This window comes from Leopardus geoffroyi, chromosome C2, assembly GCF_018350155.1.
Source record: "Leopardus geoffroyi isolate Oge1 chromosome C2, O.geoffroyi_Oge1_pat1.0, whole genome shotgun sequence".
NCBI lineage: Eukaryota > Metazoa > Chordata > Mammalia > Carnivora > Felidae > Leopardus > Leopardus geoffroyi.
This window is the reverse complement of record NC_059333.1, coordinates 79,689,067-79,713,504: the sequence shown is the minus strand read 5'-3', so window position 1 is coordinate 79,713,504 and position 24,438 is coordinate 79,689,067. Positions and strand designations below refer to the sequence as shown.

The following is a 24,438-nucleotide window of genomic DNA, read 5'->3' as shown; positions in this document are numbered from 1 at the left end:
GCAAAAGTTTGAGGGTAGACTCTCAGGTCCTTGTATGTGATGATACCAGCATGCCAGTGGGTAGCGTGGCTAAGTTGCCATTTTGTTGGTAGCAATCCTTGGTCTTGTTTGGTTCTCTTCATCCTCACATACAGGGTGGAGCCAGTGTCCTGGAATCTCTTGATCGTGAGATTTAAGATTGAGAAGAATAATTGGCAATATTAGATGGGTTGGGTCGAGTCTGTGTATCTTGGTGCCTGTCGTAAAACTTGTCTCTCTGTCCCCACCAAACGTTTTGCTTTGCTCACTTACCGGGAGATGAAGGTTGAGGAAAGGCTGGGGATGTGTTGTCCAGTGTGATAGCCGGTAGCCACATGTGACCACCAAGCACTTGAAATGTGGCTATACAAATACAATTATTTTGTACATTTTGTATAGATTTGTATACTTTGTGCATATTTGTCAAATAAATCTTTTCCTACTTATTTTATTTTCTCTTCTATTCTTTTTAAATGTAGCTACTAGGACCCTTTAGAATTGCACGTGTCACGTTATATTTCTATTGCTCCGTGGTTTGAGCCTGGGAAGAATATGGAATGCAGTAAATTGACCTTGTGTTCTTCCCCGAGTTCTAATAATGTTGGCATTAAAGGGAAAAGCTTCAGCAGTCATCATTTTCATTAAAAAAATCTGATTCAGAAGAATTGGCTCATTTTACATTATTGCTTGGACTGGAGAAGAATCTGACATTTTGGTATTTTCATAATTGAGAACATAACTTGCTGACTTAAAAAAAAATCACAACATTTTGTGCTTGGCCTTAGGTACCAGACTCTGAGCTCTTTGAAAATAGGGATGGTGTCCTTTTCTCTTGCTGCCATCTCTTTCCCCAAAACCACACATTAACTAGCACATAGAAGGTGGTTAACTGGCATTTGTTGAGAAACAAAATAACTTTTTAAAAAGAGAAAACATTATGAAGCTACCCTGTATTTATGGTTGGAAGAGAGAAATATGTACCTTTATAAGGCAACCCTTCTTCCCAAGTCAGCCACCAAAATTAAAGAACACTGATCTGAGTGTTTATTTACTTCTTGATTTGATTACCATTCTCATCAGGTGTCCCTGTCAGCTCTGCTTATGATAAAGAATCTTTTCAAAATGCTTAACCTCACCACCCCTCTGGGTAAGGGGAGACAGAAAATGATGCTGCTTACACACATTAATCCTCACCTTGGTCTGACAGTATATCTGAAGCCCTAAAGACTGGATTATTCTTATTTTCCCTTGTTTGATCCTTTCTAACATCCACCTATACCCCTATACCATGAAAGATGTGGGAATAATAATGAGAGATGAGTTTAAGCTCGGACTATATTAACTTTTCATTTTTTTAAAAAAAAATTTCTTCCATTTCGTAATGAGCCAGAGCCTGTGTGAACCTATGACGTACCAGCCCTCAGTCTTCCATTATGTCTTGTCCCCCAATTCTTTCTTCTTTTGTGCAAGCCCTGGGGCTGGGTGAGGGGACAGGCTTTGTTAGATGTTCTTTGGCCACAATCCTGTGCTGGGAAATTCAAGAGCTTCCACGATTCCATGTTAGGCATGGTCCAGATCCTAACTGATCCCTGAATCCAGCTTTAGTCAAAAACATGTTGCCTTGGTTAGAGGCAAGCCTTAAAGAATCTACGATGGCTTTGTTGCTTACTATTCCTAGAAAAGACCTCTTAAAAGAGCCCTTTTGGGATATTGTGCATATCGTCAAATATTTATTGTCAAATAAATCTTTTTCTACTTATTTTATTTTATCTTCTATTCTTTTTAAAGAATACAGCCTTCTTTCTTTTTTTTTAAGTTTTTAATTTTTTTTTAAATTTTGAGAGAGAGAGAGAGAGAGAGAGAGAGAGAGAGAGAATGTGAGCAGGGGAGGGGCAGAGAGAGAGGGGAGACACAGAATCTGAAGCAGGCTCCAGGCTCTGAGCTGTGCTGTCAGCACAAAGCCTGATGTGGGGCTTGAACTCAGACTGTGAGATCGTGACCTGAGCTGAAGTCAGACACTTAACCAACTAAGCCACCCAGGCGCCCCAATATACAGCCTTATTTCTAAGAAATACTTAATTTCTTTTAATGTTTATTTATTTTTGAAACAGAGGGAGACAGAGCGTGAGTGGGGGAGGGGCAGAGAGAGAGGGAGATGCAGAATCTGAAACAGGCTCCAGGCTCTGAGCTGTCAGCACAGAGTCCAACATGGGGCTCGAACAGACAGATGGTGAGATCATTACCTGAGCCGAAGTCAGACGCTTAACCGACTGAGCCACCCCAGGCACCCCTCTAAGAAATATTTAAAGCTTTGATTCTTTTGCCGAACAGCATGGAAGCATGGGTTCTCTTGGAAGTGTGTGCGAGGCAGCTGGTATGGGTGGAAGAAAGGATTGGCCTTAGAGTCAGAAGACCTGTGTTTACTTTCTGGTTCTTCTGTTTCCTAGTTGTTGGATTCTAGACAAATAACATATCATTTCTGAGCATTAATTTCTTCATCTGTCCAAATTGGACAGTGTCTGCTTACACAGGGTTGTCATACTTTAATATAAGAGGAGTACCTGTTTTAGGGACCAAAAGGTCAGCTTTGTAAACACTAAATGAGTTGTTTTTTTCACCTACACCTTGTGATTTTGTTGGTGATAGACCAATAGCCATCTTCTGTCTTCTTTTTGGAGGTGGGGAGGAGGGCATTGGGTAACTGTGTGGTGAATTCCACTTTAATTCTAGCTTTGAGAAAAAGAGCAGGGAGAATGTGGTAAGCAATTGCTTCTAAAAAGCTCGGACTAAAAGCACTTGATGGATTTGTGCTGGCTTCCCGGTAGACTCATCTCTGCACTGCCCGCATAGCACAATTAATAGTTATTACTCAAGAAGGAACAAATAAAAAAAAAAGCGAGAGCAGGCATAAAAACATCCTTTCATCTTCCTGACGATGGTCCCCTTTGTCAGGTCTGTGGAGCCATACCTGTGAATCATCCTGGGAAAGCACAGTGTGGGTGATTAGAAGGAAGATCTTGTGGCTCATTTCTTACCCACTTCCTGGGCTGGGGAAATGTCTCCGCTCGTCTTTCTTATCTACTGATGTCTTGTCAATATCCACTACCGTTCACCATGCATCTTCACAAACAAGGGCCTCTTTCTCACTCCAAACCATCACCGTGTAGGGAGGCAGTTACTCTCTGTGCAGACAAAGTTGTAAAGAAAAAGCAGAATAAAGCTGAGAAGGCAAGAATGGGGACACGGAAGACGCTCTGGAGTAGGGGTACAGAACAGTGAGTTGGAGCGGGAGCATAAAAATACTCAAGCCACGTTTGTGTTCTGAGGCTATGAAATGAGTCACAGTTCTGCTACAGACCAGCCACTCGACTTTGTGTACTTTATTCTTATGATTCTAGAGTCCATGAATCAACTTTTGCCACTTGCAGTCTTGAGACTTAGTCCGAGCCTAAGGGAACCCTGACATTGAGGACGGATGCTTCAAGTGGGCACGTGATTCTCCCCTAGGTTCAACTTCATAGGCACCATGGGGGTGAAGGAAACGGATCTTACAGTCTGTTCTTGTGTTTGAATCCAGCTGAAGCAGGAGTGACTCTGGGAGAGCTACATAATGTACCTGGATGTCACGTTTGGCATCTGTGAGGGAGGAATAGGGTTGTTGTCAGAACTGGAGATCGTGCGTGCTATAATGTGCCTGGCACAGAAGGAGCTCTCAGTTAAGATGGGGATTGTTGTTGTTATTGTTCTTATTATTATCTGTCGCCACAATCATTTCCTTGGCCCTGTCTTACAGGGATAGACTTGTGGCCACAGGAAGTATTCATTGTGATAGCGGTTTCACTAGACAGATGGAAATGCTGCACAGTGAACAGTACAATGAAAGAAAGCTCCACATCAATTCCACCGTCTTCTTTTTCATTTTCCATGCGTTCTCTCTTGTCAAGTCTTGGACTGTAGCTTTTTTGCTACTTCTCTTGGGATTTTTCCCTTCTTCCCTATTCCACCTGTTATTATTACCCTGACCCAAGCTCTCATTGCCTCCTGCTATCCTGGTGTTCCCGTCTCCAGGCTCCCTTAGAACCCTGGTTCTAGAGTGTAGTTCCTGGGCCTGTGGCACCACCACCAGGCCTTCAGGCTTGTTGGAAATATTGCATTGCAAGCCCCCTCCCCCGCCCTCCAGACCTGCTGAATCACAGGACACATATGCCATCATGCTGTAGGGCCTTCATCCAACTCATCTGCTCGAAGTACCTGCTTAGCCAACGTGTGTGTGGTCTGCCCCTGGAATATTTCCTGTTTCTGATTGCTCTTCGCGCCTCTCTTGCAAGTGGTGGTCGAGAGGGTAAGCATGGGGCTGCAGAAAAGCACTGGGGTAGGAGAATAGTGACTCAAGCCAAGTCACCACCCATTATTTGGACTATGACAATAGACTCTCTGAAATGGTCATGATACTTTTATGATTTCCCTTTGTTGCCCTTCTCCCTACCATGTGAAGAGATCTTATGAAATTGTTAATTGGATCATATCTCACCCCCTGCCACAGAGTGACTTCCATGGTATCTAGAAACATTCAGAAGACCTTTTAGTGGCCTGCAAGGCAATGTGAGTTGGGCTTCCCTTATCTGTCACTCCATCATCACTTTACTCAGTAAGCTAAAGACACACTGACCTCCCTTCTATCCCATGTATAAGCCAAGTTTGTTCTCACTTGACCTTCTTCTGATTCTGCATATGGCTGACTTGGAGTCTTCATTCTAGGCTCAGTACAGATGTCATCTCCCTGAAGAGATCTTCCTTAACCTACAGCTAAAGTAGCACACCTGTCCCCTCCCCGTTGCTTTTTCCTATTATCTTGTTTTAAGTTCTCTACGACACTTATGGTTCTCTGAAAGCTGGTCACTATGCCTGTGTTTACCTTTTGTATATTGCAAACTCTTTTGGTGAGAAATATCTTTGGTGTAATAATGAGGAGGGTGATTTGCTGAGTGCTTACTATATGCTAGGCTCTGTATGTAGTGCACTCTAATGGATCAGTTCATTTGGACTATTTCTTTCTCTTTCATGGGTTATTTGTATCTTTGTCTTCCTCCTTTCTTAGGGTGTCAGCTCCCCAGATGGGGGAAAGGTATCTATTTGTTGCCATTCTGTTTCCAGCCTGTAGAAGATTGACCCGCACAGGCATAGGAGTGGTGCTCCGGAAATGGTTATTTGGGATATGTATGGATCCCAGAAGATTGTCAATGGGGAACAAGTCCACATGGAAGGAGAGAGAAAGAGTATCTCATCCCCCATTCCAGGAGAAAATAGCCTTACGTTCATTTTTATCTTTAGATTAAGAGAGGGAGCAGGCTTTGGAATTCGCATTGGGATTTGCTATCGCGGCCTGGGGTACAGACGCAGATGCTGACAATCTGGGAGTGGGGTTCTTGAGTGGTACCTTAATAAGAACAAGTCCTTGCGAAAGCCTTAAGTTTGGTGCGTAGCGTGGTTGGAAATACAGGGCCTAATGACTTTTACGTTCTTTGCGCGCACGCTGTCGATGTGCGTATGTGAGCCTTTTATTATTATGGACTCAGCCGGCAGTAACCATGGTGAGTAGACCCTATCACACAGCATTTTTCTGAGTCAGTTTAAAATGCTGACAATTAAATATACCGTACTCTTTTAAGCGATCCATCAGTCTCCCTTGTTGTCATGGTGACCAGAGTATATTTAGAAATGTGACAAGTACACTGAGTTCAATTGCACTTTTGCCAAAACATAGTTTTGCAGCTAAAATTGAATTTCCTGATTGAAGATCCAAGTGCTGTTAAGGGGGCATAATCGTTTCTATACATTATTCTGGAAGCATAACTTACATCATTCTATTAAATCAGCAGTTAAAAGTCTTATCAGGCTAGTAAGATACTGACACTTGAGTGGTTGTATGTAGAGTTGATGGAAGAAAGTAAATAAAGGTGGCATCCTGTTTTATTTTTCTTTAAAAATGAAATTGAGCCTCACCAGTGTAACTAGTTTAATGAGTAATTCCTTTATATCTTTTTAAAGAAATTGTAGGTAAGCGTGCATGTGTCTGTTCCTTCAGATTATATTTTTAATTGAAATCGCTTTATTAAGTACCTCCTCTCTCCTACATGCAATCTTTTCTTAGCAGCATGAGGGCATCTCTTTTTCTTTTGGTTTGACCTCAGATTAACAAGCATCCTTATTTTTCCCCAGCCTTTTTCCTGCTGGGTTTTACATGGGGTAAAGAGATGAAATGAATATGACTTTTTGTGGAAACAAAGGAAAAGTAAAAATCTCATCTCTTGTCTGATCAGGGACTAAGTTTGGATTCTCACTTCCTGTCTTTTGACCTTTTACTGTAGTGCTGAGAACGACATTGGGGTTGAACTGCTTGCTCTCTTGACCGTAGAAAGTTTGGAAACTGGTGCAGTGCCTGGTCTTTATTATAACCCTGTTTCCATTCCTGGCCACAGATTTTTTTTTTTTTTTCTTTTTTACTTTTGGGATGAGAAACAAGGACTCCTGGATACTTTTGCCTCTGAGTTTTCATGGAGCTGAATGTATCAGCAAGTGAGATAGATTTTGAGTCCCTGTATGGTTAAATTGTTTTTATTTCTTTCATGTACATGGCAAACAATGGTAAGAGACATGTTAGTTGTACACTTGATCTTAGCCAAAAGGCCAAGAAGCGATGGGAGACATGTTAGTTGTAATAACAATGGGTAAGATTTCTTGAGTTTTTACTGTATGCTAGGCATTGAGTATAGTAAGGTTTTTAACGGATCATTTCAGTGGAACTACACAATAATCTTCAGATGTAGGTCTATTGCCATTCTTATTTCACATAAACAAAACAAAACAAAACAGGTGTAGGGGCACCTGGGTGGCTCAGCTGGTTAAATGTCCGACTTCAGCTCAGGTCATGATCTCACGGCTGGTGAGTTCAAGCCCCACGTCGGGCTCTGTGCCGACAGCTCAGAGCCTGGAGCCTGTTTCAGATTCTGTGTCTCCCTCTCTCTCTGCTCCTCTCCCACTCATTCTCTCTCTCTCTCTCTCTCTCTCTCTCTCTCTCTCTCTCTCTCTCTCTCAAAAATAAATAAACATTAAAAAAAAAAAAAACAGGTTTAGAGAGATTCTGTATTTTGACCAAGAGCATACCGAGGGGCACCTGGGGGCTCAGTCGGTTGAGCATCCGACTTTTGATTTCAGCTTAGGTCGTGATCATAGGGTCATGGGATCGAGCCATGTGTCGTGCTCTGTGCTGATTGTGGATCCTGCTTAAGATCCTCTCTCACTCTCCCTCTTCCCCCTCCCCTGCTTGTGTTTTTTCTCTCCCAAAATGAATAAAAAAAAAAAAAGAGTATACGTACCTCAAATAGTAGTAGAGTCTGGATTTTGATCTAGGGGCTCTATTAACCAGTGCCTGCCCCATGGAAAGCTCACAATCAGTATTTGTTACTAACAAATGGCCTACTCCATGGCGAAGTCGTACAGATGTTTCATGTGTCCAAATGTTCACTGAAGTGGCCTCTACATAAAGGTAAACAGATAGCAGGGTCTGAAAGTAGAGCTGAGCCACTCTTTGTCTTCCCTAATGGTTTAGAACCAAAGAAGATGGGTACTGGGCAGGAAGGTAGCATACATAAGTCCCATCTAAGTGCAGTGGTTTGGTCTCGGGACCTCTCTCCACTCCTCAGCATGAGTTTTTGCTTATGTGAGTGATAGTAAGGATATTCATCTTAGTAATTAAAGCCGGGGCCTCTGGGTGGCTCAGTCGGTTGAGCCTCTGACTCTTGATTTCAGCTCAGGTCATGATCTCACTGTTGTGGGATTTTGCCCTACATCAGACTCCACACTGAGCTTAGGATTCTCTCTCTTTCCCTCTGCCCCTCTTCCCTGCTCACGTGCTCTCTCTCTCTCTCTCTTTTTCTCCAAAGAAAGAAAGAAACATCCTAAAAAAGAAATTAAAACAGAAATACAAAAAAGACTTTAAAGAAAGCTGTATGAAAATAAGTACATTTTCCAAAAGACACACAAAAAAAGTAGTGAGAAAAATGGCAATTTGTCACAAATATATGCTCTGACTAAAGTTTAGGAAGAAAATCCAGAAATTATTTATAAAAAGGATTGGAAAAGGAAGTTAAAAAGGACATAATTGTGGATTTTTTTTTATACTACATTAAAACTTGACAAGTGGTGGTTTCCTAATGTGAAACCTGAAATCGTATCAATAAATTTCTTTATACTCTGTTATATTAAAAGTCACTGGTCTTCTACTCAGTTTGAATCGCTCCGCACCTCTGTGTAACACCATAGATTGCTCATTTGGAAAATACGGGTTCACTGAGTTATGCATATCTTTCAAATATCGATAAGTTTCATTCCGTAACAATAACAAAAAAAATCCCATTTGTTAACATCGCCACTGCTTTCGTCAAAAACATATTTTAATTATTAGGAATATGTCAAGTATACAATAGCAGATGCAGGGTTTTTGAAGTTCTAATTTTTACTTGAAAACTCATTTTTATCACTGGCAACAGATACCTTTAATTGTTTTCCTTGAAATGATAGGCTCTCTTGGTTTATGTTTGTCATCACCAAGTCTGAATGACCACAATTTGTCAGTCACTCTTTCAAATAAAAATGATGTTGGGGCACCTGGGTGGCTCAGTCGGCTGAGCGTCCAACTTCGGCTCAGGTCATGATCTCGCAGTTCGTGGGTTCGAGCCCCACATCAGGATCTGTGCTGATGGCTCAGAGCCTGTAGCTTGCTTCGGATTCTGTGTCTCCCTCTCTCCTTGCCCCTTCCCCACTCATGCTCTGTCTCTCTCTCTGTCTCTCAAAAATGAATAAATGTTAAAAAAAATTAAAAAAAAAATTGTGTTCTGTGCAACGAGCTGTTAGCTCAGCCCTTGATTCCAGCAGTCACACAAGTGCCTTTCTTGGAGACAACCATTGTGGTTTGGGATTCAGCAGAAGATGTTCTTGCCTTCTTTCTATTTTGTCACATGGAATATTAAAAAGATATGTGTTCAAGGATTGAGTTTAATAAAATTAACTTTTAATGCATGGAGGACAGTTTTAAATGAAATGAGCCCCGTGTTCCCTTGACTGTGGGTACCTGGTGGTGAAAAGTGAAGCAGCTGTCGGGACATTTTGGTGCCACTGCTTGATTCCTGTGAAGACTCTGGCCATGTCCCCCCACCCCGCCCCACTCTTGATTGCTTTCGCACCGTTGACGCAGATGTCAACACTGTGAAAAAGATGCATCATGCGCATTGAGAGCCACTGATCTAATCCTGTCTTTTGGCTTTTTTAGGCGAGTGGAGCTGAAAGCGACCTACCCGGGACCGCTGCGCTGGTTAGCGGCTGAGCTGGGGCAAGAATCCAGGTGTTAGTGTGTTCCTCTTTTTCTTTTGAGTTCCTGTACCAGTCTCCGGGATCTCAAGGTAGATGTTTCTGAATTTCTTTTGTGAATATGCGATGTCAAATGTATATCATTATTGTATTTATTTGGGAAGATTTCCATATATTTTTTCGGTGTGTTTATTAAACCTTTTGCATATTTTCCAAACTCTGTGCTCACCACCGCACCGCTGCTCACTCTCCTGCTTTTCAATAGTGACCACTGCTGCCTTTTTAAACAGAATAGGTTTTGTCTTTGGCAAGACCTGAGAGAAGTTGAAGGAGCAGTTGAGTGCTTGTCCATTTTCTGGTTTAGAATCCCAGCTTTGTGGGGGAAAAAAAGACTCCGGAGTTTGGGCTCAAGCGGCCACTTCCTTCTTTACCTGGATTAGCTGGCAGTCACAGCAAAGGAAACTGCCTACATACCCATGATCCTCACTGTCACAGAGAAGTCATCTTACGGAACCACCCCCTGCCTCCCCACTTTTCTGTTAAAATTCTCTCCCTTTTTTTTTTTTCCCTTCCTGTGGGAGGGAGGTCGTCCAAAACAAATTGCCCTTTACCTTTGCTTTTGCTTGTGTTAATATTTTATGCGATCTGTTTTCTTCAATAAAAACTGCTCAGCCTGAAATTGTAATGACGGTTGCCGAGACAGGCCATTGAACCGGACCCAGACATCATGTTTTCTCTTCAATAACTCTCTCCTGTCTCAAGTAGCTTTTGGGGGGTCGGGTTTAGACAGGTTGCTGTGTTTGAAAGTGAATGAATCTGGCAGACTGTGAAAGTAGGCTTGCACACTCTCAAATGGATTGTTCTCTCATTTTCAAATATGTTGAATGTTCTTTTGAACGATCTCAGTTTTTTCTTTCCTATTCCTCACCCAACATTTCATTGCTCTCTCCCACCGGTGAGCTTTTGGTTTTTTTTAACTTTGTTTTCTAACATTCTTCTGCTTCTTCCTCCATGTGTGTTTTGATTACCCAGAAGTGAGATCTGATTTGACCTTTGCTTACTTCCGTGAATCAGCTCTTCCCTAAACTTAAGCCTTCGATGACTTCTTTTCTTTCCGTAAAACTTAGTTTCCTGTGAACCGTTTAGCTTTTCCTCTTTCTTTCTGAGACTTCTGGTTATGGCTTTGTCTAGCCATTTATGAGGCTCCCAAACTGCCTCCCAGCAGTTCTTTTTTAACTTTTCAAAATGTGTTTTCTGCCTTGTCTGAACTTCTTGAGCGTGGGGACTGTCTCGTGCTTGGCATATCCTCGCTGCCCCATGGATGTGCTGCATGGATGCTATTTTTACCCGGGGTCTCTTCTTCAAAGGCCATTCTTCAAATTTGTATCTGGAGCTTGGAGCTGTTGTTTGTCTCTCAGCACTGGGCAGCTAAATCTCTGAAACACAGAGCTGCAGTGGCCCATCTTCTAATGCTGACTCCCTCCCACTGCCAGGATGTTACGCATGCCTTCCCTGACAGATGGCCATTGAGCCTCTACTTGGGCACTTCCAATTCTTTGTGAAGCAGTTTGTTCTACTGCTCGGCAGCTTCATGTTTTTTTTTAATTTTATTTTATTTTATTCATTTTATTTTATTTTATTTATTTTATTTTATTTCATTTCATTTATTTTTATTTTTTTAAATTTTTATTTATTTTTATTTTTATACTATGAAATTTATTGTCAAATTGGTTTCCATACAACACCCAGTGCTCATCCCAACAGGTGCCCTCCTCAATGCCCATCACTTTAAAGTTCTCCTCTCCATTGCTTAGGAACTGGAGTTTTCACTGTTTCAGCCCTAAGAGTTCTAGCATTGCATATTTTGCACAAGTGTAACGTGCATGAACCATCAGTCCCCAGGTTCTCGAGGGTAGCTATAATCCCTCCATCCCCTTCCTTTCTTGTTACCTCTATTTTAGGATTTAAACAGGTTTGGATGCTTATAGTCTTTATCCCGTCCCTGTGTTCACATCACTTTCTAGATTTTTGCCATGCCATTCACCTCTGAAGTTCTCTTTTAGGTGCGCTTCTTTGTTACATACTGGAAACAGAATGAGTGTGTGGGTCTGAGAGATAGGATCTCCATAGGGGATATAGTCAATGGTTGTAATAGCATTGCATGGCGACAAGTGGTAGCTACGTGTTAGCATGATTTATAGAGTTGTCTAATCACTATGTTGTGACCTTGGGACTAATGAAACACTGTGTATCAACTGTACTTCAATAATTAAAGAAAAATAGCTAGGATATAAATTCTAGTACCATAACTTACTAGGTGGGTGAACTCAATCAGATTAGTTAGTTGTTCTGAGCTTTGGTTTATTCAGAGGCAAAATAGATATAGTAATGACTTCTGAGAATATTTTTAAGGAGTAAAGTATGCAAAAATGTTTAGCTCAGTTACAGAAACACAGTGTGTTTAATAAATACTACTTTTACCTTGATTAACTCTTTTTGTCTTTGATCTTTCCAATGGTTAAAAAAAAAATTTTATCCCAGTATAGTTAACCTACAGTGTTAGTTTCATGTGTACAATACAGTGATTCAACAATTCTATACATTACTCAGTGCTCATCATGATAAGTGTACTCTTAATTCCGTTCACCTGTTTCACTCATCCCCCAAAGCACCTCCCTCTGGTAACCCTCTATTCGTTCTGTGTAGTTAAGAGTCTGTTTCTTGTTCCTGGTGTGTCTCTTTTTTTCTTTGTTCATTTGTTTTATTTCTTCCATTTCACAGATGAGTGAGATGATATGGTATTTGTCTTTCTCTGAATCGCTTACTTCACTCAGCATTATCCTCTCTAGATCCATGCATGTTGTTGCAGATGGCAAGATTTTGTTCTTTTTTGTGACCAAACAATATGCTCTTGGGTGTATATATGTATGTGTGTATTTACCACCTCGTCTTTATCCATTCATATATCTATAGACACTTGGGCTACTTTCATAATTTGGCTATTGTAAATAATGCTGCAATAACCATAGGGGTGCATATATATTTTCAAATTAGTGCTTTTGTATTCTTTGGGTAAATAACCAGTAGTGGAGTTATTGGATCATATGATAATTCTATTTTTAATTTTTTGAGGAACCTTTTTACTGTTTTCCACAGTGGCTGCACCAGTGTGCTTTCCCACCAACAGTGCAAAAGGGTTCCTTTTTCTCCACATCCTCACCAACACTTGTTTCTTGTGTTTTTGATTTCAGCCATTCTGACTCGTGTGACATGCTATCTCATTGCAGTCTTGATTTGCATTTCCCTGACATTGAGTGATGCGGAGCATCTTTTCATGTGTCTGTTGGCCATCTGTGTGTCTTCTTTGGAGAAATGGTTGTTCATGTTTCCTGCCCATTTTTTAATTGGATTGTTTGGGTTTATTTGGTGTTGATACAAGTTCTTCGTATATTTTAGATTCTAACCCTGTATTGGATATGCCATTTGCAAATATCTTCTCCCAGTCAGTAGGCTTTGAGTTTTGTTGATTGTTTCCAGTGATTTCTTTTTCTTTTTTATATACATGACATGATTTTTAGAATTCATTATTTTAAGAATTTCTCCCTCTCTCTCTACGTATCTTTCTCTAGTCCTTTCTTTTTAGATTTTATTCATACCTACAATCCTAAAAAAAACAAACAAAAAAAACCAACCTATTTCTTCATGATTCATGTCCCCTTTTATTTTGCAAGTTTGTCTAGAACTTAACATTTTTTTTTGACAAATACTGTTTTTATCTACATGAATTTTCTCAACTCTTGCCTACATCTTTACTTGTATATTCAGCTTTTATTATTCCTCTTGTGGAAAACATTTGTTCACCCTTTAATGGGTTAATGATGACTGGGTCATTGCATGTTACTTAACTCCTCATTGAACCCCTCACTCAGTAGCTGTTAGAGTTACTCAGTTGAATAATACATTTTTTATTTTTTTTTTATTTTATTTTTTTTATTTTTTTTTTAAACGTTTATTTATTTTTGGGACAGAGAGAGACAGAGCATGAACGGGGGAGGGGCAGAGAGAGAGGGAGACACAGAATCGGAAACAGGCTCCAGGCTCTGAGCCATCAGCCCAGAGCCTGACGCGGGGCTCGAACTCACGGACCGCGAGATCTGTGACCTGGCTGAAGTTGGACGCTTAACCGACTGCGCCACCCAGGCGCCCCAATAATACATTTTTTAAATTAAATGTCCAATTAATGTCAATTCAAACATTTACTGAACACTTCTATGATACGCATTGAGCTAGGTGCTCTAGGAATTACATAAAACTCTGTTTTTATGTATTCATGCATTCATTCATGGAACATATTCTTGAGTACTCAAGATCAGATTCTGGATTTGAGGTTCAAGAAACTGAGTTAGACAAAGATTTCTCTCCTCAAGGCACACAATCAATAAAAATGATAAGACAGTATATTAACTTTAGTGATTTAGATATGGATCCAGGCATTATGAGATGGGCTGCTTCCCCAAACCTTTCTAGATTGGGAAAAGCTTCACAGCAGGGGACGTACTTAAAGTCTGAGTAAGGGTCTTAAAGTCCCCTGGGAAGATAAGACCTCTACAAGGGTTTAGATTGTGTTTGGTTATTAAGCCAGTTGTGTGAAACCCAACTGCTTGTGTTACCCTTGACTCTCTTCTTCCCTCCAATTGTATGCATCCAATGTTTTTCATACTTCCGTTTCTTTTAGGGGTCTTACAACCAACAGAATAACTGAAAGATAGATGTGATGATATTACAGGTTTGCTTTTGGGACCTAATTACCACAAGGATGCCTATTTCCACATTTCCACCATAGCAATAGTAACACATATACAGAAAAAATAATCTCATGATAATATGATACATTACAGAGTATTTCTCAGTCCTTCATTTCATTTACTTCTTATAGAACAGCTTATGCTTGTGGGTTTCCTGAGTGTCTTAAGCACTGCCACTGATAGATAAGAGCACAAGAATTATCATTGAATAATTACGTGTGGAGGATTTGCAAAGAATTTTTCTCTTTTTATTCCAAGATGATCATGCTGTATTTTCTGATTTTTTCTAGATCACATGACCAGGTCTGCCCATAACGAGGCGTCTAGGACTGTGTCCCTCTACCACTCTGTGCCTCAGCTTTGTTACTTGTCATATGGGAATATTGCTGCTATTACTAACAATGGCACTAACTCCACCTCACTGGATTGAGATGAAGAATAAAATCATTAATCTGTGTGAGAGCATAATGTATGTAGCTGGTCACAATCATACACACAAAATGCACCTTTTGATTGACCAGATTGTCAGCGACTTCAGTCGAAATGAGCTCAACTTAATTTTTACCTGTTTCTCCAAGCTTTCTAAGGTAGCTTCATGTCTCAGTGTCTCCCGTTTAGCCCAAAAGTGACTGCAGGCAAGTGCTATGTGTTCAGTAAACACTTGTTGATTGATTTTTTTTTTTAAAGTACTGACCTTCTGAAGTCCAGTGCTGGAAATGTGTAAGCCACTTATATTTTTCCTTAGGATTCCTAAAGCCTGTCATTTAATTTCTAGATTATAAGTTCCATTGATAGAACCCTTATAAATATCACATTAAGAAGCTGAGCATTACCTTTAGGCCAAAGCAATTTAGTTTTTAAAAATCTGATTAATTTCAACACAATCAGCCAGGATGTCAGAAGATCTCAGTGCCTCTGATAGATGCTGACAGGTGAGGAAATTAAAATCAGGGAGGGAAGCAATTAAATACTGGCAAACATTACTTTAATGAGACAACCAAATCATTCATAAGCCATGGAATATGTTGTATTCTTGATAAGTATCTTAGGGTGGCGGGTGAGAGAGTGCATTTACAAATGTGCTGGAGTGCATTTAAAAATGCTCTTTGTACCTGATCTGATGATGGGAGTAGAAACCTTTCAGTGTTTGTTACTTAATGCCTTTGGCCTGGTCTAACATTTCAGTTGTTTTCAGAGATAGAATTCCTAATGATCATGTTAGAGATTATGACATTGTTTAATTGAGGCAAATCTAGTATACGATTTAGTTTAAACAAGGAAATAATTTCATTTAAACAGATCTTACCGATCCTTTCACCCCACCGCTACCACTATCTAAAACTTAGGCAAATGCACAAAATCCAGACAAAATAATTTTTGGCCTTTTCACAAATAAGTGGTTTAGGGATAACTGTGGTCAAGACCTATGAAGAGTGGAAAAAAAAAAAAAAAAGAAAGCAATTTTATACAATTTCTAATTCAAAAGACTTGGGAATTAGAGTGCTAAGAGCAGAACCCAGGAGCTCAATTCTCATTCAGCTCTTCTTTTCAGAATAACACTCACGTAATCAGAAAGGATATCTGCGAACACAGAGCTAGCAAGTTATCTATTAATTGCATTAATTTTCTTAGTTCAGGGTTTTACAAGGCACTGTCATATTATGCTCATTGGTCCTATAGCACTTGTAAAATATCAAGTATTAAGAGGTATCTTTACATTGGCTACAGTGATTCTGATGTCAGTTGGTTGTGTTTGTAATGTTAAGTTCATCTTTCTAGGATTGTGTTGCTTAAAAATTGTCCTGGGGTGCAGGTTTCGGTTTAGAAGGTACTGTGGTTTGTGAAAAACCTATTGGAATGGTTGTCTCTGCTCTCTTCATTTCTCACAACCTTCCATTCCTTTCTGCCTTTGTTCCTTATTCCCCACCATGTTTCTTTCCTCTCTTTCTTCTTCATGGGCTTCATTTGCCCTCCCCTGGTTTTCCTGAAATAGAGTGTAAATTATCAATTATTCTATACCAGCTCCAAATAGGCCTGGTGAGTCTTGCTTTTGTATATATTTAATTAATAGGTTGATTTTTGTAAATTAAATAGTGAGTATACAAGTTTCTTTATTTTGGGTTGAAATTGCTTCTGAAAATGAGAACGTTTTTCTTGAGAGAGGATGGGTGGTTTGACCAAGGGTACAGACTGCCAGGGTCTCGGTCAGCGGTCATAAATACAGAGGCAACTAAGGATAACTGAGTTTATTAGCAACATGCTAGAGTGGGGTTTGTCATTTGTCCAAGATGTCTTTATGGGTCTAGTGGAGAACTCCATTGCATTAGGTAATACCCATGAGTTTACTGAGGACACATGACATTCAACCATGTGAAGAGGGCCGGTGAACTTCTTAGCTAGGAGGCTTCAGCTTTTCTACTGTTTAACATGAGACTTATTGATGAGAGAGAATTCAGGGCACTGGCTTCTGTTGTTTCTGTGGCTTGTGTTTTGACAGTTTGCCAAGAAGGTTGCATCTCTGAAACTGCCCTGGGGAGAGCTGAGAAAGTCTTCATGGTAACCCTGCATTGAACACTTCTTTTGCCCCAGCTTAGTAATGTGTCACCTTCTGGTTAGACCACAGATGTGAAGTCTTCTCTGTCTCCTTTCACTTGCAAAGGAAGCAGGACTCAATACTAAATGTGTTTTGGTGCTTTGACAATCGACTTTTAGATGGTATATGCTCCCAAGTGGGAGGCTGCATCATGTAATAGAAGGGTCCTTACTGGTTTTGGTATCAGAATTTGAGGTTGCATTTTTACCTGCTCCATATTAACCATACGATCTTTAAAGTTTGGTTTCCTTGTTGATAAAGTTGGTCACAAAGATGATTAATGTTTTGATTTGGGTGGCTTATGACAAGAATTTCTTGCAGAGTATCCTATCATCCATGTCCTACTCTTAATCTTATTTGAGTCCTATATGAAAATGGGATAGATGAATAAAACTTCCCAGAAGTCTCCTACTTCTCAATAAATCTGTCCACTGTATTCAGTTCCCTTGGTCTTCTGTTGGAAGCTTCATCTCTCTGAACCTAAGGGGCAAACTTTAGGCACAAAGGCACAAGCTTTAAAATTACTTGAGATGTACCTGAGGTCTTTCACCTAAGGCCATATCTCTTGCTTCTTGGGCTTGAGGGGACACTTCATTTTTCAATTTTCTTTTTTTTTTTTTTTTTTAATTTTTTTTACATTTATTTATTTTTTAAGAAACAGAGTGAGACAAAGTGTGAGTGGGGGAGAGGCAGAGAGAGAAGGAGACACAGAATCTGAAGCAGGCTCCAGGCTCTGAGCAAGCGGTCAGCACAGAGCCCGATGTGGGGCTCAAACCCACAAACTGTGAGATCATGACCTGAGCTGAAGTCGGACGCTCAACCGACTGAGCCACCCAGGCGCCCCCATTTTTCAATTTTCAAGTGTTGTCTTTGGAAACACATATTCTTTGTTGTTGTTGGGGTGAGGCCATGTGAGATACACATAGTTAATATTGAGGTGCTTTAGAACTAGGCGTACGGATCAAAGCAATTCTCACCCCTCAGGTATTCTCTAGTATTGTGCGTTTATCACATCGTCCTTTGATCAGATAAACATGGGCTCACACGAGGAAATATTAATGTTTTGTATACCATCACTTTCCATTATCTACAGATAGGAAATAATGGAGGAAAATCTTCCCCAAAAAGTTGAACTGAGGTTTGGCTATGAAGTAGATATTATAAGCCCCATTTACATATGAGGAAATTGACACTCAGAGAATTTAAGTAACTTGCCCAAGGACATTGTTAAGAGGAAGACAAGTCTGACTGGCTCTAAATCCCATGTGTTTTTGCTGCTTTCTCATGTCAATCAAATAGCTGGTTTCATTTTATTATTCCCTCCTCCCCCCAACCTAGTGGATAAAGTCAGTGAGTTTGTGTTTTCCCAACCTAATAGCCCGGGACAGACTAAGATATAAAAGAAAGATCACTGGGCCAACAGGTGGAGCCCAGAAAGTCCAAACTCATACCCTACTGTATACTATACTGTGTAGTGTTGGGCAAGTTACCTGCCTTTCCTGAACTTTGGTTCCCACATCTGTAAAATGAACACAGTGATACTCATTCCCTGTATGTGTGTGAAGTTAATCATGAGAAATATGTTAGTTCCCTTCTCCTTCTCTCTGTTCCTCCTGGAGCTTCTGTTTCCTCACCTGTGAAGTGAGCAGATGATTCTCTTCCTGCTTCTTCACTGGGTTGTTATGGAGTGAAATAAGATGATGAATGTGAAAATGTTTTGCAAAACAAGAAACTGCTATATAGATAGAAGAGTTTATGATTATTAATGATACATATAGCTTAGTACCTAAGAGTAACATTTACCTATTTTATTTACAGACGCTAGCATAGCAGTTTGCTGAACCTGGTGTCCACTGACCATTTGAAGAGCTAGTTATCTGAGGTAAGAGAGGATAGGCATCCTCGTATTTAAGAATTGCTAATGGGCAAGTTATCCAATAATGTTTACAGTTGATTTTACTCCCAATGGAAGAAATACAAAAGTATTTCCTGAGAACCAAAACCTGAAAAATGGCCAAAGCAATGAACTGCCATCCTTTTATCTTTTTTTGATTTAATTTTCCCTTTCTTCTTTTTTTTTTTTTTAAGTTTTTAATGTATATTTTTATTTTGGAGAGAGAGAGAGAGAGAGAGAGAGAGCGCAAGCAGGGGCAGAAAGAAAGGGTATCTGAAGCAGGCTCCAGGCTTCAAGCTGTCAGCATAGAGCCTAACGTGGGGCTCGAACTCTCGAACTATGAGATCATGACCTGAGCCAAAGTTGGCCGCTCAACCAACTGAGCCAGCCAGGCACCGCTAATTTTCCCTTTCAAGTCCTAGCACAAAGATCTGGGCAACGCAGAAGACTCAGACTTAACAATTATTTACGTGTCCATGATATGCTGTGTTCTTATCTACTCTCTTTTGGTGTCCCCAGCTAGCATGTGGCAGGACGGCTTCTCTCCAGTTTCCGAGCCCTTGATTGGCTGAATTTTTCATTACACTATGCTGCCATGCTACCTGGCTTTGAAGGGATCAAACTCTACTTGGTGGGGGCATCTCTCAGCTTCCCCAGAAAGATCTCAAAATGACATAATCCAAGGCTACGACGATGACAACAAAATCCTAAGAATATAGCAAGTGAGTTAGAGGTTTTTGAAACTCAGGACCCATAGCATCCAGATGCCACTGTTCTGGGGGACCTGTGTGAAGGAGATAGACTTTTGGCAAAAAGTGTTATTTGCGTTGAGTTTGTCAAGAAAACAGAGGCCAGAAAAAAAATTCAAAGGAAGCACGATAGTTGCAAAATGTGCAAGATGTGAGTTTTCTTTTGCGGCTAACCAGCTCATAACTGCACTTCTCAGCTAGGTCTGCTGTATTCGATGTCATCTATGAGAAGACTTGCGCCGAAAAGAGGAGACGCAGTCAATATGGTGGGCCTAACTGCAGACCCTGTACTGTAGCAACTTTGTAGAAGATTTTATACCAGCACTTAAAGTACTGTAAACATTTGTTTTGCTGAATATTTCAGTAATTGTGTTGGTATGTTATTTCTATGATCTTGAACTTAAACATGACTTTAGTTACAGAGACCTCTGAAAACATTAAAGTCTGTTGCTGTGCCCCATATTTGTAGGACTTAACAGTTTAGAATTGAGTGGAAATGATGGTATTACATTCACATGTTTTTTTCATTAATATGGTTTTTAAAGCTAATATTCACACACATCAAATAAGAACATGTCATGTGTAAACAAGGTGGGTGATGCACAGCCTGTGAAACTCCTCTATAATTAGATCAGGATGGCAGCCACTTGTTTAGATTTTATTCTCATTCCTACAAAAGAGATGGTTACAAAAAAAACAGTAGTGGGGGCGCCTGGGTGGCTCAGTAGGTTAAGCATCTGACCTCGGCTCTGGTCACGGTCTCATGGTCCGTGGATTCAAGCCCCGCTTTGGGTTCTGTGCTGACAGCTCAGAGCCTGGAGGCTGCTTCGGATTCTGTGTGTGTCTCTCTCTCTGCCCCTCCCCTGCTCGTACTGTATCTCTCTCTATCTCTCTCAAAAATAAATAAACATTAAAAAATTAGAAAACAAAAAAAACTCCGTAGTGGCCAAAAATACATGAATGGCTCCTGCCCATCTTTTGGTCCCTCTCTAGTCCATAAAATACTCCTGTAAAAATTCCGTTCCGATATATTTCATGTACTTTCGTGGGTAAATATGTTAGAAAAGAATGTTCCGTAGACATGTAATATCAAAGTTTTGGTAGCTCTGTTAGGAAGAGGTCTGAGTTGTTCATGTCGAAGCTGCAGTTCATTAACTTTTCTCCAAATACCAGTTGTTAAATATTAATAGAGTAAGCTTTGAAAAGTGGCTGTGTGCCCCCCTTCTGCACTGAACCCATCTTGAAACTACAAATAGGAGATTAAACAAGGCTTGAAAGGTTAAGAAACAATTGCTCTCGAGAAAGGCAACTTTTACCTATATCTGATCCATCCATCCTCTGTATTTTGGAGCTCGGGATGGGTGTGAGAAGGGAAGGATAAAAACTGCTCAAATAACCTTTGGAGGGTAGAGAAGGACATATTCTCAGGGCACGCTGCAGAAATTTAAAATAATCTGGTGGTAATAATCGGTATCGGTGGCAGTAATGAAGAAAGAATAACAGTTTAAGTAAATAATTAGACTTGACAGTAGATGTGTCAACAGGTACCCACTTAATGAGCGTAATCATTGTTTTTCTCCGCTTTCAACGTTGATCTACTGACTGTGGTGTGTTCCCTGTTCCACTTCCAAACCAAATCTATTTAAAGCTGTGCTTCATGGAATCTGAAACCCTGCACCCTGTTTACTATTTAGAGCTGATACCCAGTGTTCTTCAATAGGCAAGATCTGTACTTGAACGAGAATAGGCTTCTGGCCTCCTGTAGGCCGTTGATTATCCTTGTTTTCCACCGGGTGATTCATTAGCAAGGATGAATAATACTGAATTAATTATCATGGACTTGTCTATATTGCTAGAGTGAATTGTTGATTATAATTTGATGGAAACAGCCCTCCTGTACCTTAAATTAAATTAATCAGTTACTGCTTTTTTGAGGTGGAGGAAGAGGCAGTGATATTATAATACATGAGATGATTTTCTTAGTTACCTGGATAGAATTGCATTGTTTGGGGGAGCGAAGCCATGTGTTTTATGTTATGTTGTGTGAAGCAGAAGTCATGAGAATCTAATTCTAATCCCAGCTCTGGCTGTGTCACCTTGGCAAGTCACTTTCCCTCTCCAGGGGTCCATTTCAGCATCTAACAACAGATGGAGTTGGACCAGTTGATCATGGCATTACTTCTAGTCAAATGTCCTATTGTCTGTGATTTTGTTTCTTAGCCAGTCTTTTCTTTCTCCTCCTGTCATTTTTCCAAAGTCATAGGAAAGTCTTATGACTCTGCTACGGAGCCAGTGCTGGGAAGTCGGTATCTCTATTATCCTTGGTTCTTTAACGTACCAGAAGAGCAGTTTATGATTTAAATTCTGTGTGTACCATGATAGAGTGTTTATGCACGGATCATCCCTTACCTCCAGCAACGTTCAGTTTCTGGTTAGAAAAGAGAAACAAAAATCCATCTTCCTTCTTGTTTTTCTACTCCATAATCTGGGTCCATTTCTAGAGGGTCTAGGACACTTATCCCCTGGTTATGTTGATGGGTTCCTCTTCTGTTGTTGACTTTTCTAGGTTGAGTCATTGACCTGTAAGGAGAGGTCAGAATGTCAAAGCCAGAGGGGACTTTAAGAACCAATCGAGCCAGATTCCCTCCTTTCAGAGACTGAGATTTGTGGTCAGGGAGGGAGTCCGATCTGTCTGAGATATTAGTGGCAGATCTTGGTCTAGAACTTTTCTTCTGACTCCATAGTTGTAGCTCTGTTTCAGGAGAGCTCTCTCTTTCTATAAACTGTCCTTTCTGTTCCCAATATTTAAAGGGCCAATGTCTTTTGGGTAAAACCCGTCTCAGTGTCAATGCAGGGATGCAAGATGCTTTTAAAGCAAAAATGGATTCCAGGCATCTTTGTTAATTCCTTGGGGCAATGGAGTAGAGAATTCTGGCTGGCTTCTGCTGACTGTTTTTTATTAGGAGACTATGGATTCCCCTGCAATCTTTCCTGTAAAAGATTACTTGACCCTGACATCACCACTGTTTCCTCCACCCGCCTCCTGCCCTTTTTTGATTCAGTGAATTATAGGAAGCTGGGGATGAGCTCCTAGCTGGCTGTTTACTGTGCATAGTTGGGAACATTAATAAAGGGAAGACGGATGAAGGATTGATAAGCAAGAGGACAGGAGAGTAATAGCCAACACAGTGAAATCTAGTTCAAGGCCTGTAATTCCCAGGTGTAGTGCTACACAAGATTAATAGCAGCGTCTCTCATTCTTTCAGACTTTCTCTCTGCTTTGTTCTTATGGGACTGGGCTGGGCCTGAGAAGCAGCTGGAATGATCTTTGCCAAAACCAAACTCATGTTTTCATGAGATTTCCAGGTCCAGAGAAGAGAGTAGTAATTATCCATCATTGAGAAGATAATTTAGAAGCCACTGGATCTAAACACTTATCTTGGACCTCCTAATACTGAAATACAGAGTGTGGAAATCATTTTACTGAGTCTGAAGTTCATTCCGGCTCTCATCAATGTGCTTTGACTCTGGTGAAGCCATGACCTTCCCTTGAACCTCAGTTTCTCCATCTCTGTGATGGGAGGAGAAGGAGGGGTGCAAGAGATGATGTCGAAGCTTCTCTCGTTCCTGATTTTCATGGGTCTCTGATTAGTCTAAGGCCCCATGGCAAGTTCGCAGCTGAGCCGGGCCTTGAATTCAGAAGCTTCTCTGTGTGCTTCGGAGTGCCCTTTACCATAACTTCTACTGCCCGTGGAGGTTCTAAACAGTGCCCTTGCATCCTTCAGCCTTTTCAAAATTAAATACATCTTTTTCCCCCCTCAGTTGACGGGTCTCTTTGATTTTGTCAAGGGACTTGCCTAAGGCAGTAGTTTTTAATTTGTGTGTGGTGCCTGTGTGTGAGGCACGGGGCGGGAGTAGAGGGAAGAAGATTATGGAATATTTAAAAACTGAGGGGAATCTTTGAAATAATTAGAAAATGCACATCTTCAGAGAATGCTGTCTATACTTTTAGGAGGTTTGTAGGCCTTCAGAAGGCCAGTGGAGGTTCTAATTAAGCAAAAGATGTTCTTCGCTGTTTGGCTAACATACATTTCCTGTTGCTGTTGGACTTTTCCGTAGTTCACCTATAGTCCTACTCTGAGTTTCCACCTCATTTGTAGTGTGACCCTGGACATTTAAATGTGCCAAACTGTTGAGTGATATTTTAATATTGAAACCGCTGTTCTGCTAGCTTTACTCACTCACACACTCACTCACTTTCTCACTCACACAAATTACTTTTAACCCAGAATCAGCACATGATAGCCATTTTAGTATATTATTTCATTTAGTCTCCCAAAACAAAACAAAAAAATTACTTTTTTTTTCCATTTTTCACGTACAGAAACTGAGCTCAGAGTGGTTGATAATTTGCCTAAGCATACAGCTAATAAATAGCAAAGTCTGGATTTAAATCCAGATCTGGTCCTACATATGTGATTACCTCCAGAAACCATACTGAATATGAATAGGGACAATGAAAATTGCATAAACCGTAGCAATCCCTGGTAGAAAATGGTGAATGGGCCCCAAAGGAGTGCAGCGAATGTGTGCTGTGGGAGTTCAGAGAGGGACAAGATCATATATCCTGAGTCATTATATGATAATTTATTAATTAAGTGCTTATCTGGCAGCTTCAGGCAGACTAAGAAATTTTGGACAGTTGTATAAAATGTATTCTAAATCACTCTTTTTTTTTTTTTTCCTTTTTCTTCAAACTTCTATCAGGCTCGTGGTCTCAGTTTCTCAATTTTTGTAAGTGAAGCGAGGAGGAGACCAAGAGAGATTAGAGTCCTAGCGCCCTGATACCTGTGAGCTGGTCATCAACTGAGTTGGAATGTCAATGCTTTGGGGAATCCGTTGGTTGTTTTCTCCCTGTTATACTGAGCATGGGATTTTTAAATAGAGATAGATTTCTGACCGTGCACGGATCAGCACAAGTGCAGATGTGAGCAGCCAGAACCTGGATCGTGC

The 24,438-nt window shown here is 40.5% G+C and overlaps 1 protein-coding gene across 6 annotated transcripts in view; it reads left to right on the top strand.

Annotated features, from left to right (window-relative positions):
* The window catches only part of LOC123611099 (LIM domain containing preferred translocation partner in lipoma), a 680,366-nt gene that overhangs the window by 156,692 nt on the left and 499,236 nt on the right, over positions 1-24,438 (top strand). For all 6 annotated transcript variants that reach the window (XM_045502614.1, XM_045502618.1, XM_045502617.1 and 3 more), the window contains 2 exons: positions 9,347-9,476; positions 18,601-18,664. The gene's annotated coding sequence lies outside the window, so the exon portion shown is untranslated. The remainder of the gene's footprint in view (positions 1-9,346; positions 9,477-18,600; positions 18,665-24,438) is intronic.